Here is a 9,336-nt window from a genome sequence, read left to right on the forward strand (position 1 = left end):
GAAAGCATGAAAGAGCTTGAGTTTTTTCAAAAGTTGTTCTTAGTTTTCTTCACTAATGGTCTAACCTTTTAAATAGCCCAATTTTGGCAGCAGTTTTAGCTTACGGCCATACCACCTTGGGCACGCCCGATCTCGTCTGATCTCGGAAGCTAAGCAGGGTCGGGCCTGGTTAGTACTTGGATGGGAGACCGCCTGGGAATACCAGGTGCTGTAAGCTTTTAAAAAAAAAAAAAAGAGTGCCTGAGCTTCAAAAAGCCTTAAAAAGTCTCTGAGATTCTTCAGAAAGCATGAAAGAGTTTGAGTTTTTTCAAAAGTTGTTCTTAGTTTTCTTCACTAATGGTCTAACCTTTTAAATAGCCCAATTTTGGCAGCAGTATTCGCTTACGGCCATACCACCTTGGGCACGCCCGATCTCGTCTGATCTCGGAAGCTAAGCAGGGTCGGGCCTGGTTAGTACTTGGATGGGAGACCGCCTGGGAATACCAGGTGCTGTAAGCTTTTAAAAAAAAAAAAAAAAAAAAAAAGAGTGCCTGAGCTTCAAAAAGCCTTAAAAAGTCTCTGAGATTCTTCAGAAAGCATGAAAGAGTTTGAGTTTTTTCAAAAGTTCTTCTTAGTCTTCTTCACTAATGGTCTAAGCTTTTAAATAAGGCCTGGTTAGTACTTGGATGGGAGGCCGCATGGGAATACTAGGTGTTGTAAGCTTTTTTAAGAAAAAAAAAAAAGAGTCCCTGAGCTTCTTCAAAAAGCCTTAAAAAGTCTCTGAGATTCTTCAGAAAGCATGAAAGAGCTTGAGTTTTTTCAAAAGTTGTTCTTAGTTTTCTTCACTAATGGTCTAACCTTTTAAATAGCCCAATTTTGGCAGCAGTTTTAGCTTACGGCCATACCACCTTGGGCACGCCCGATCTCGTCTGATCTCGGAAGCTAAGCAGGGTCGGGCCTGGTTAGTACTTGGATGGGAGACCGCCTGGGAATACCAGGTGCTGTAAGCTTTTAAAAAAAAAAAAAAAAAAAAAAAGAGTGCCTGAGCTTCAAAAAGCCTTAAAAAGTCTCTGAGATTCTTCAGAAAGCATGAAAGAGTTTGAGTTTTTTCAAAAGTTCTTCTTAGTCTTCTTCACTAATGGTCTAAGCTTTTAAATAAGGCCTGGTTAGTACTTGGATGGGAGGCCGCATGGGAATACTAGGTGTTGTAAGCTTTTTTAAGAAAAAAAAAAAAGAGTCCCTGAGCTTCTTCAAAAAGCCTTAAAAAGTCTCTGAGATTCTTCAGAAAGCATGAAAGAGCTTGAGTTTTTTCAAAAGTTGTTCTTAGTTTTCTTCACTAATGGTCTAACCTTTTAAATAGCCCAATTTTGGCAGCAGTTTTAGCTTACGGCCATACCACCTTGGGCACGCCCGATCTCGTCTGATCTCGGAAGCTAAGCAGGGTCGGGCCTGGTTAGTACTTGGATGGGAGACCGCCTGGGAATACCAGGTGCTGTAAGCTTTTAAAAAAAAAAAAAAAAAAAAAAGAGTGCCTGAGCTTCAAAAAGCCTTAAAAAGTCTCTGAGATTCTTCAGAAAGCATGAAAGAGTTTGAGTTTTTTCAAAAGTTCTTCTTAGTCTTCTTCACTAATGGTCTAAGCTTTTAAATAAGGCCTGGTTAGTACTTGGATGGGAGGCCGCATGGGAATACTAGGTGTTGTAAGCTTTTTTAAGAAAAAAAAAAAAGAGTCCCTGAGCTTCTTCAAAAAGCCTTAAAAAGTCTCTGAGATTCTTCAGAAAGCATGAAAGAGCTTGAGTTTTTTCAAAAGTTGTTCTTAGTTTTCTTCACTAATGGTCTAACCTTTTAAATAGCCCAATTTTGGCAGCAGTTTTAGCTTACGGCCATACCACCTTGGGCACGCCCGATCTCGTCTGATCTCGGAAGCTAAGCAGGGTCGGGCCTGGTTAGTACTTGGATGGGAGACCGCCTGGGAATACCAGGTGCTGTAAGCTTTTAAAAAAAAAAAAAAAAAAAAAAAGAGTGCCTGAGCTTCAAAAAGCCTTAAAAAGTCTCTGAGATTCTTCAGAAAGCATGAAAGAGTTTGAGTTTTTTCAAAAGTTCTTCTTAGTCTTCTTCACTAATGGTCTAAGCTTTTAAATAAGGCCTGGTTAGTACTTGGATGGGAGGCCGCATGGGAATACTAGGTGTTGTAAGCTTTTTTAAGAAAAAAAAAAAAGAGTCCCTGAGCTTCTTCAAAAAGCCTTAAAAAGTCTCTGAGATTCTTCAGAAAGCATGAAAGAGCTTGAGTTTTTTCAAAAGTTGTTCTTAGTTTTCTTCACAAATGGTCTAACCTTTTAAATAGCCCAATTTTGGCAGCAGTTTTAGCTTACGGCCATACCACCTTGGGCACGCCCGATCTCGTCTGATCTCGGAAGCTAAGCAGGGTCGGGCCTGGTTAGTACTTGGATGGGAGACCGCCTGGGAATACCAGGTGCTGTAAGCTTTTAAAAAAAAAAAAAAAAAAAAAAGAGTGCCTGAGCTTCAAAAAGCCTTAAAAAGTCTCTGAGATTCTTCAGAAAGCATGAAAGAGTTTGAGTTTTTTCAAAAGTTCTTCTTAGTCTTCTTCACTAATGGTCTAAGCTTTTAAATAAGGCCTGGTTAGTACTTGGATGGGAGGCCGCATGGGAATACTAGGTGTTGTAAGCTTTTTTAAGAAAAAAAAAAAAGAGTCCCTGAGCTTCTTCAAAAAGCCTTAAAAAGTCTCTGAGATTCTTCAGAAAGCATGAAAGAGCTTGAGTTTTTTCAAAAGTTGTTCTTAGTTTTCTTCACTAATGGTCTAACCTTTTAAATAGCCCAATTTTGGCAGCAGTTTTAGCTTACGGCCATACCACCTTGGGCACGCCCGATCTCGTCTGATCTCGGAAGCTAAGCAGGGTCGGGCCTGGTTAGTACTTGGATGGGAGACCGCCTGGGAATACCAGGTGCTGTAAGCTTTTAAAAAAAAAAAAAAGAGTGCCTGAGCTTCAAAAAGCCTTAAAAAGTCTCTGAGATTCTTCAGAAAGCATGAAAGAGTTTGAGTTTTTTCAAAAGTTGTTCTTAGTTTTCTTCACTAATGGTCTAACCTTTTAAATAGCCCAATTTTGGCAGCAGTATTCGCTTACGGCCATACCACCTTGGGCACGCCCGATCTCGTCTGATCTCGGAAGCTAAGCAGGGTCGGGACTGGTTAGTACTTGGATGGGAGACCGCCTGGGAATACCAGGTGCTGTAAGCTTTTAAAAAAAAAAAAAAAAAAAAAAGAGTGCCTGAGCTTCAAAAAGCCTTAAAAAGTCTCTGAGATTCTTCAGAAAGCATGAAAGAGTTTGAGTTTTTTCAAAAGTTCTTCTTAGTCTTCTTCACTAATGGTCTAAGCTTTTAAATAAGGCCTGGTTAGTACTTGGATGGGAGGCCGCATGGGAATACTAGGTGTTGTAAAAATTTTTAAGAAAAAAAAAAAAGAGTCCCTGAGCTTCTTCAAAAAGCCTTAAAAAGTCTCTGAGATTCTTCAGAAAGCATGAAAGAGCTTGAGTTTTTTCAAAAGTTGTTCTTAGTTTTCTTCACAAATGGTCTAACCTTTTAAATAGCCCAATTTTGGCAGCAGTTTTAGCTTACGGCCATACCACCTTGGGCACGCCCGATCTCGTCTGATCTCGGAAGCTAAGCAGGGTCGGGCCTGGTTAGTACTTGGATGGGAGACCGCCTGGGAATACCAGGTGCTGTAAGCTTTTTAAAAAAAAAAAAAGAGTGCCTGAGCTTCAAAAAGCCTTAAAAAGTCTCTGAGATTCTTCAGAAAGCATGAAAGAGTTTGAGTTTTTTCAAAAGTTCTTCTTAGTCTTCTTCACTAATGGTCTAAGCTTTTAAATAAGGCCTGGTTAGTACTTGGATGGGAGGCCGCATGGGAATACTGGGTGTTGTAAGCTTTTTTAAGAAAAAAAAAAAGAGTGCCTGAGCTTCTTCAAAAAGACTTAAAAAGTCTCTGAGATTCTTCAGAAAGCATGAAAGAGCTTGAGTTTTTTCAAAAGTTGTTCTTAGTTTTCTTCACTAATGGTCTAACCTTTTAAATAGCCCAATTTTGGCAGCAGTTTTAGCTTACGGCCATACCACCTTGGGCACGCCCGATCTCGTCTGATCTCGGAAGCTAAGCAGGGTCGGGCCTGGTTAGTACTTGGATGGGAGACCGCCTGGGAATACCAGGTGCTGTAAGCTTTTAAAAAAAAAAAAAAAAAAAAAAGAGTGCCTGAGCTTCAAAAAGCCTTAAAAAGTCTCTGAGATTCTTCAGAAAGCATGAAAGAGTTTGAGTTTTTTCAAAAGTTCTTCTTAGTCTTCTTCACTAATGGTCTAAGCTTTTAAATAAGGCCTGGTTAGTACTTGGATGGGAGGCCGCATGGGAATACTAGGTGTTGTAAGCTTTTTTAAGAAAAAAAAAAAAGAGTCCCTGAGCTTCTTCAAAAAGCCTTAAAAAGTCTCTGAGATTCTTCAGAAAGCATGAAAGAGCTTGAGTTTTTTCAAAAGTTGTTCTTAGTTTTCTTCACTAATGGTCTAACCTTTTAAATAGCCCAATTTTGGCAGCAGTTTTAGCTTACGGCCATACCACCTTGGGCACGCCCGATCTCGTCTGATCTCGGAAGCTAAGCAGGGTCGGGCCTGGTTAGTACTTGGATGGGAGACCGCCTGGGAATACCAGGTGCTGTAAGCTTTTAAAAAAAAAAAAAAAAAAAAAAGAGTGCCTGAGCTTCAAAAAGCCTTAAAAAGTCTCTGAGATTCTTCAGAAAGCATGAAAGAGTTTGAGTTTTTTCAAAAGTTCTTCTTAGTCTTCTTCACTAATGGTCTAAGCTTTTAAATAAGGCCTGGTTAGTACTTGGATGGGAGGCCGCATGGGAATACTAGGTGTTGTAAGCTTTTTTAAGAAAAAAAAAAAAGAGTCCCTGAGCTTCTTCAAAAAGCCTTAAAAAGTCTCTGAGATTCTTCAGAAAGCATGAAAGAGCTTGAGTTTTTTCAAAAGTTGTTCTTAGTTTTCTTCACTAATGGTCTAACCTTTTAAATAGCCCAATTTTGGCAGCAGTTTTAGCTTACGGCCATACCACCTTGGGCACGCCCGATCTCGTCTGATCTCGGAAGCTAAGCAGGGTCGGGCCTGGTTAGTACTTGGATGGGAGACCGCCTGGGAATACCAGGTGCTGTAAGCTTTTAAAAAAAAAAAAAAAAAAAAAGAGTGCCTGAGCTTCAAAAAGCCTTAAAAAGTCTCTGAGATTCTTCAGAAAGCATGAAAGAGTTTGAGTTTTTTCAAAAGTTCTTCTTAGTCTTCTTCACTAATGGTCTAAGCTTTTAAATAAGGCCTGGTTAGTACTTGGATGGGAGGCCGCATGGGAATACTAGGTGTTGTAAGCTTTTTTAAGAAAAAAAAAAAAGAGTCCCTGAGCTTCTTCAAAAAGCCTTAAAAAGTCTCTGAGATTCTTCAGAAAGCATGAAAGAGCTTGAGTTTTTTCAAAAGTTGTTCTTAGTTTTCTTCACTAATGGTCTAACCTTTTAAATAGCCCAATTTTGGCAGCAGTTTTAGCTTACGGCCATACCACCTTGGGCACGCCCGATCTCGTCTGATCTCGGAAGCTAAGCAGGGTCGGGCCTGGTTAGTACTTGGATGGGAGACCGCCTGGGAATACCAGGTGCTGTAAGCTTTTAAAAAAAAAAAAAAGAGTGCCTGAGCTTCAAAAAGCCTTAAAAAGTCTCTGAGATTCTTCAGAAAGCATGAAAGAGTTTGAGTTTTTTCAAAAGTTGTTCTTAGTTTTCTTCACTAATGGTCTAACCTTTTAAATAGCCCAATTTTGGCAGCAGTATTCGCTTACGGCCATACCACCTTGGGCACGCCCGATCTCGTCTGATCTCGGAAGCTAAGCAGGGTCGGGACTGGTTAGTACTTGGATGGGAGACCGCCTGGGAATACCAGGTGCTGTAAGCTTTTAAAAAAAAAAAAAAAAAAAAAAGAGTGCCTGAGCTTCAAAAAGCCTTAAAAAGTCTCTGAGATTCTTCAGAAAGCATGAAAGAGTTTGAGTTTTTTCAAAAGTTCTTCTTAGTCTTCTTCACTAATGGTCTAAGCTTTTAAATAAGGCCTGGTTAGTACTTGGATGGGAGGCCGCATGGGAATACTAGGTGTTGTAAAAATTTTTAAGAAAAAAAAAAAAGAGTCCCTGAGCTTCTTCAAAAAGCCTTAAAAAGTCTCTGAGATTCTTCAGAAAGCATGAAAGAGCTTGAGTTTTTTCAAAAGTTGTTCTTAGTTTTCTTCACTAATGGTCTAACCTTTTAAATAGCCCAATTTTGGCAGCAGTTTTAGCTTACGGCCATACCACCTTGGGCACGCCCGATCTCGTCTGATCTCGGAAGCTAAGCAGGGTCGGGCCTGGTTAGTACTTGGATGGGAGACCGCCTGGGAATACCAGGTGCTGTAAGCTTTTAAAAAAAAAAAAAAAAAAAAAAGAGTGCCTGAGCTTCAAAAAGCCTTAAAAAGTCTCTGAGATTCTTCAGAAAGCATGAAAGAGTTTGAGTTTTTTCAAAAGTTCTTCTTAGTCTTCTTCACTAATGGTCTAAGCTTTTAAATAAGGCCTGGTTAGTACTTGGATGGGAGGCCGCATGGGAATACTAGGTGTTGTAAGCTTTTTTAAGAAAAAAAAAAAAGAGTCCCTGAGCTTCTTCAAAAAGCCTTAAAAAGTCTCTGAGATTCTTCAGAAAGCATGAAAGAGCTTGAGTTTTTTCAAAAGTTGTTCTTAGTTTTCTTCACTAATGGTCTAACCTTTTAAATAGCCCAATTTTGGCAGCAGTTTTAGCTTACGGCCATACCACCTTGGGCACGCCCGATCTCGTCTGATCTCGGAAGCTAAGCAGGGTCGGGCCTGGTTAGTACTTGGATGGGAGACCGCCTGGGAATACCAGGTGCTGTAAGCTTTTAAAAAAAAAAAAAAAAAAAAAAGAGTGCCTGAGCTTCAAAAAGCCTTAAAAAGTCTCTGAGATTCTTCAGAAAGCATGAAAGAGTTTGAGTTTTTTCAAAAGTTCTTCTTAGTCTTCTTCACTAATGGTCTAAGCTTTTAAATAAGGCCTGGTTAGTACTTGGATGGGAGGCCGCATGGGAATACTAGGTGTTGTAAGCTTTTTTAAGAAAAAAAAAAAAGAGTCCCTGAGCTTCTTCAAAAAGCCTTAAAAAGTCTCTGAGATTCTTCAGAAAGCATGAAAGAGCTTGAGTTTTTTCAAAAGTTGTTCTTAGTTTTCTTCACAAATGGTCTAACCTTTTAAATAGCCCAATTTTGGCAGCAGTTTTAGCTTACGGCCATACCACCTTGGGCACGCCCGATCTCGTCTGATCTCGGAAGCTAAGCAGGGTCGGGCCTGGTTAGTACTTGGATGGGAGACCGCCTGGGAATACCAGGTGCTGTAAGCTTTTAAAAAAAAAAAAAAAAAAAAAAGAGTGCCTGAGCTTCAAAAAGCCTTAAAAAGTCTCTGAGATTCTTCAGAAAGCATGAAAGAGTTTGAGTTTTTTCAAAAGTTCTTCTTAGTCTTCTTCACTAATGGTCTAAGCTTTTAAATAAGGCCTGGTTAGTACTTGGATGGGAGGCCGCATGGGAATACTAGGTGTTGTAAGCTTTTTTAAGAAAAAAAAAAAAGAGTCCCTGAGCTTCTTCAAAAAGCCTTAAAAAGTCTCTGAGATTCTTCAGAAAGCATGAAAGAGCTTGAGTTTTTTCAAAAGTTGTTCTTAGTTTTCTTCACTAATGGTCTAACCTTTTAAATAGCCCAATTTTGGCAGCAGTTTTAGCTTACGGCCATACCACCTTGGGCACGCCCGATCTCGTCTGATCTCGGAAGCTAAGCAGGGTCGGGCCTGGTTAGTACTTGGATGGGAGACCGCCTGGGAATACCAGGTGCTGTAAGCTTTTAAAAAAAAAAAAAAGAGTGCCTGAGCTTCAAAAAGCCTTAAAAAGTCTCTGAGATTCTTCAGAAAGCATGAAAGAGTTTGAGTTTTTTCAAAAGTTGTTCTTAGTTTTCTTCACTAATGGTCTAACCTTTTAAATAGCCCAATTTTGGCAGCAGTATTCGCTTACGGCCATACCACCTTGGGCACGCCCGATCTCGTCTGATCTCGGAAGCTAAGCAGGGTCGGGACTGGTTAGTACTTGGATGGGAGACCGCCTGGGAATACCAGGTGCTGTAAGCTTTTAAAAAAAAAAAAAAAAAAAAAAGAGTGCCTGAGCTTCAAAAAGCCTTAAAAAGTCTCTGAGATTCTTCAGAAAGCATGAAAGAGTTTGAGTTTTTTCAAAAGTTCTTCTTAGTCTTCTTCACTAATGGTCTAAGCTTTTAAATAAGGCCTGGTTAGTACTTGGATGGGAGGCCGCATGGGAATACTAGGTGTTGTAAAAATTTTTAAGAAAAAAAAAAAAGAGTCCCTGAGCTTCTTCAAAAAGCCTTAAAAAGTCTCTGAGATTCTTCAGAAAGCATGAAAGAGCTTGAGTTTTTTCAAAAGTTGTTCTTAGTTTTCTTCACAAATGGTCTAACCTTTTAAATAGCCCAATTTTGGCAGCAGTTTTAGCTTACGGCCATACCACCTTGGGCACGCCCGATCTCGTCTGATCTCGGAAGCTAAGCAGGGTCGGGCCTGGTTAGTACTTGGATGGGAGACCGCCTGGGAATACCAGGTGCTGTAAGCTTTTTAAAAAAAAAAAAAGAGTGCCTGAGCTTCAAAAAGCCTTAAAAAGTCTCTGAGATTCTTCAGAAAGCATGAAAGAGTTTGAGTTTTTTCAAAAGTTCTTCTTAGTCTTCTTCACTAATGGTCTAAGCTTTTAAATAAGGCCTGGTTAGTACTTGGATGGGAGGCCGCATGGGAATACTGGGTGTTGTAAGCTTTTTTAAGAAAAAAAAAAAGAGTGCCTGAGCTTCTTCAAAAAGACTTAAAAAGTCTCTGAGATTCTTCAGAAAGCATGAAAGAGCTTGAGTTTTTTCAAAAGTTGTTCTTAGTTTTCTTCACTAATGGTCTAACCTTTTAAATAGCCCAATTTTGGCAGCAGTTTTAGCTTACGGCCATACCACCTTGGGCACGCCCGATCTCGTCTGATCTCGGAAGCTAAGCAGGGTCGGGCCTGGTTAGTACTTGGATGGGAGACCGCCTGGGAATACCAGGTGCTGTAAGCTTTTAAAAAAAAAAAAAAAAAAAAAAGAGTGCCTGAGCTTCAAAAAGCCTTAAAAAGTCTCTGAGATTCTTCAGAAAGCATGAAAGAGTTTGAGTTTTTTCAAAAGTTCTTCTTAGTCTTCTTCACTAATGGTCTAAGCTTTTAAATAAGGCCTGGTTAGTACTTGGATGGG

The 9,336-nt window shown here is 39.8% G+C and overlaps 21 non-coding genes across 21 annotated transcripts; all 21 read left to right on the forward strand.

Annotated features, from left to right (window-relative positions):
• Positions 1–98: 98 nt before the first annotated feature.
• LOC143743875 (5S ribosomal RNA) lies at positions 99–217 on the forward strand. Its single transcript, XR_013205622.1, has one exon. It is a non-coding gene; the product is annotated as a 5S ribosomal RNA (ribosomal RNA).
• Positions 218–379: 162 nt separating this feature from the next.
• LOC143743876 (5S ribosomal RNA) lies at positions 380–498 on the forward strand. The gene has a single exon (XR_013205623.1). It is a non-coding gene; the product is annotated as a 5S ribosomal RNA (ribosomal RNA).
• Positions 499–870: 372 nt separating this feature from the next.
• Positions 871–989, forward strand: LOC143743877 (5S ribosomal RNA). Its single transcript, XR_013205624.1, has one exon. It is a non-coding gene; the product is annotated as a 5S ribosomal RNA (ribosomal RNA).
• Positions 990–1,361: 372 nt separating this feature from the next.
• LOC143743878 (5S ribosomal RNA) lies at positions 1,362–1,480 on the forward strand. The gene has a single exon (XR_013205625.1). It is a non-coding gene; the product is annotated as a 5S ribosomal RNA (ribosomal RNA).
• Positions 1,481–1,851: 371 nt separating this feature from the next.
• Positions 1,852–1,970, forward strand: LOC143743879 (5S ribosomal RNA). Its single transcript, XR_013205626.1, has one exon. It is a non-coding gene; the product is annotated as a 5S ribosomal RNA (ribosomal RNA).
• Positions 1,971–2,342: 372 nt separating this feature from the next.
• LOC143743880 (5S ribosomal RNA) lies at positions 2,343–2,461 on the forward strand. The gene has a single exon (XR_013205627.1). It is a non-coding gene; the product is annotated as a 5S ribosomal RNA (ribosomal RNA).
• A 371-nt stretch (positions 2,462–2,832) lies between these two features.
• Positions 2,833–2,951, forward strand: LOC143743882 (5S ribosomal RNA). The gene has a single exon (XR_013205629.1). It is a non-coding gene; the product is annotated as a 5S ribosomal RNA (ribosomal RNA).
• A 162-nt stretch (positions 2,952–3,113) lies between these two features.
• LOC143743996 (5S ribosomal RNA) lies at positions 3,114–3,232 on the forward strand. Its single transcript, XR_013205731.1, has one exon. It is a non-coding gene; the product is annotated as a 5S ribosomal RNA (ribosomal RNA).
• Positions 3,233–3,603: 371 nt separating this feature from the next.
• LOC143743883 (5S ribosomal RNA) lies at positions 3,604–3,722 on the forward strand. Its single transcript, XR_013205630.1, has one exon. It is a non-coding gene; the product is annotated as a 5S ribosomal RNA (ribosomal RNA).
• Positions 3,723–4,084: 362 nt separating this feature from the next.
• LOC143743885 (5S ribosomal RNA) lies at positions 4,085–4,203 on the forward strand. The gene has a single exon (XR_013205631.1). It is a non-coding gene; the product is annotated as a 5S ribosomal RNA (ribosomal RNA).
• Positions 4,204–4,574: 371 nt separating this feature from the next.
• Positions 4,575–4,693, forward strand: LOC143743886 (5S ribosomal RNA). Its single transcript, XR_013205632.1, has one exon. It is a non-coding gene; the product is annotated as a 5S ribosomal RNA (ribosomal RNA).
• A 371-nt stretch (positions 4,694–5,064) lies between these two features.
• Positions 5,065–5,183, forward strand: LOC143743887 (5S ribosomal RNA). Its single transcript, XR_013205633.1, has one exon. It is a non-coding gene; the product is annotated as a 5S ribosomal RNA (ribosomal RNA).
• Positions 5,184–5,553: 370 nt separating this feature from the next.
• LOC143743888 (5S ribosomal RNA) lies at positions 5,554–5,672 on the forward strand. The gene has a single exon (XR_013205634.1). It is a non-coding gene; the product is annotated as a 5S ribosomal RNA (ribosomal RNA).
• Positions 5,673–5,834: 162 nt separating this feature from the next.
• Positions 5,835–5,953, forward strand: LOC143743997 (5S ribosomal RNA). Its single transcript, XR_013205732.1, has one exon. It is a non-coding gene; the product is annotated as a 5S ribosomal RNA (ribosomal RNA).
• Positions 5,954–6,324: 371 nt separating this feature from the next.
• On the forward strand, positions 6,325–6,443 carry LOC143743889 (5S ribosomal RNA). The gene has a single exon (XR_013205635.1). It is a non-coding gene; the product is annotated as a 5S ribosomal RNA (ribosomal RNA).
• Positions 6,444–6,814: 371 nt separating this feature from the next.
• On the forward strand, positions 6,815–6,933 carry LOC143743890 (5S ribosomal RNA). The gene has a single exon (XR_013205636.1). It is a non-coding gene; the product is annotated as a 5S ribosomal RNA (ribosomal RNA).
• A 371-nt stretch (positions 6,934–7,304) lies between these two features.
• LOC143743891 (5S ribosomal RNA) lies at positions 7,305–7,423 on the forward strand. Its single transcript, XR_013205637.1, has one exon. It is a non-coding gene; the product is annotated as a 5S ribosomal RNA (ribosomal RNA).
• Positions 7,424–7,794: 371 nt separating this feature from the next.
• LOC143743892 (5S ribosomal RNA) lies at positions 7,795–7,913 on the forward strand. The gene has a single exon (XR_013205638.1). It is a non-coding gene; the product is annotated as a 5S ribosomal RNA (ribosomal RNA).
• A 162-nt stretch (positions 7,914–8,075) lies between these two features.
• LOC143743998 (5S ribosomal RNA) lies at positions 8,076–8,194 on the forward strand. Its single transcript, XR_013205733.1, has one exon. It is a non-coding gene; the product is annotated as a 5S ribosomal RNA (ribosomal RNA).
• Positions 8,195–8,565: 371 nt separating this feature from the next.
• Positions 8,566–8,684, forward strand: LOC143743894 (5S ribosomal RNA). Its single transcript, XR_013205640.1, has one exon. It is a non-coding gene; the product is annotated as a 5S ribosomal RNA (ribosomal RNA).
• A 362-nt stretch (positions 8,685–9,046) lies between these two features.
• On the forward strand, positions 9,047–9,165 carry LOC143743896 (5S ribosomal RNA). The gene has a single exon (XR_013205641.1). It is a non-coding gene; the product is annotated as a 5S ribosomal RNA (ribosomal RNA).
• The last annotated feature ends 171 nt before the right edge of the window (positions 9,166–9,336 follow it).

Source organism: Siphateles boraxobius, unplaced genomic scaffold, assembly GCF_051911475.1.
Source record: "Siphateles boraxobius isolate OS27281-9 unplaced genomic scaffold, OSU_SipBor_1 190, whole genome shotgun sequence".
Lineage (NCBI taxonomy): Eukaryota > Metazoa > Chordata > Actinopteri > Cypriniformes > Leuciscidae > Siphateles > Siphateles boraxobius.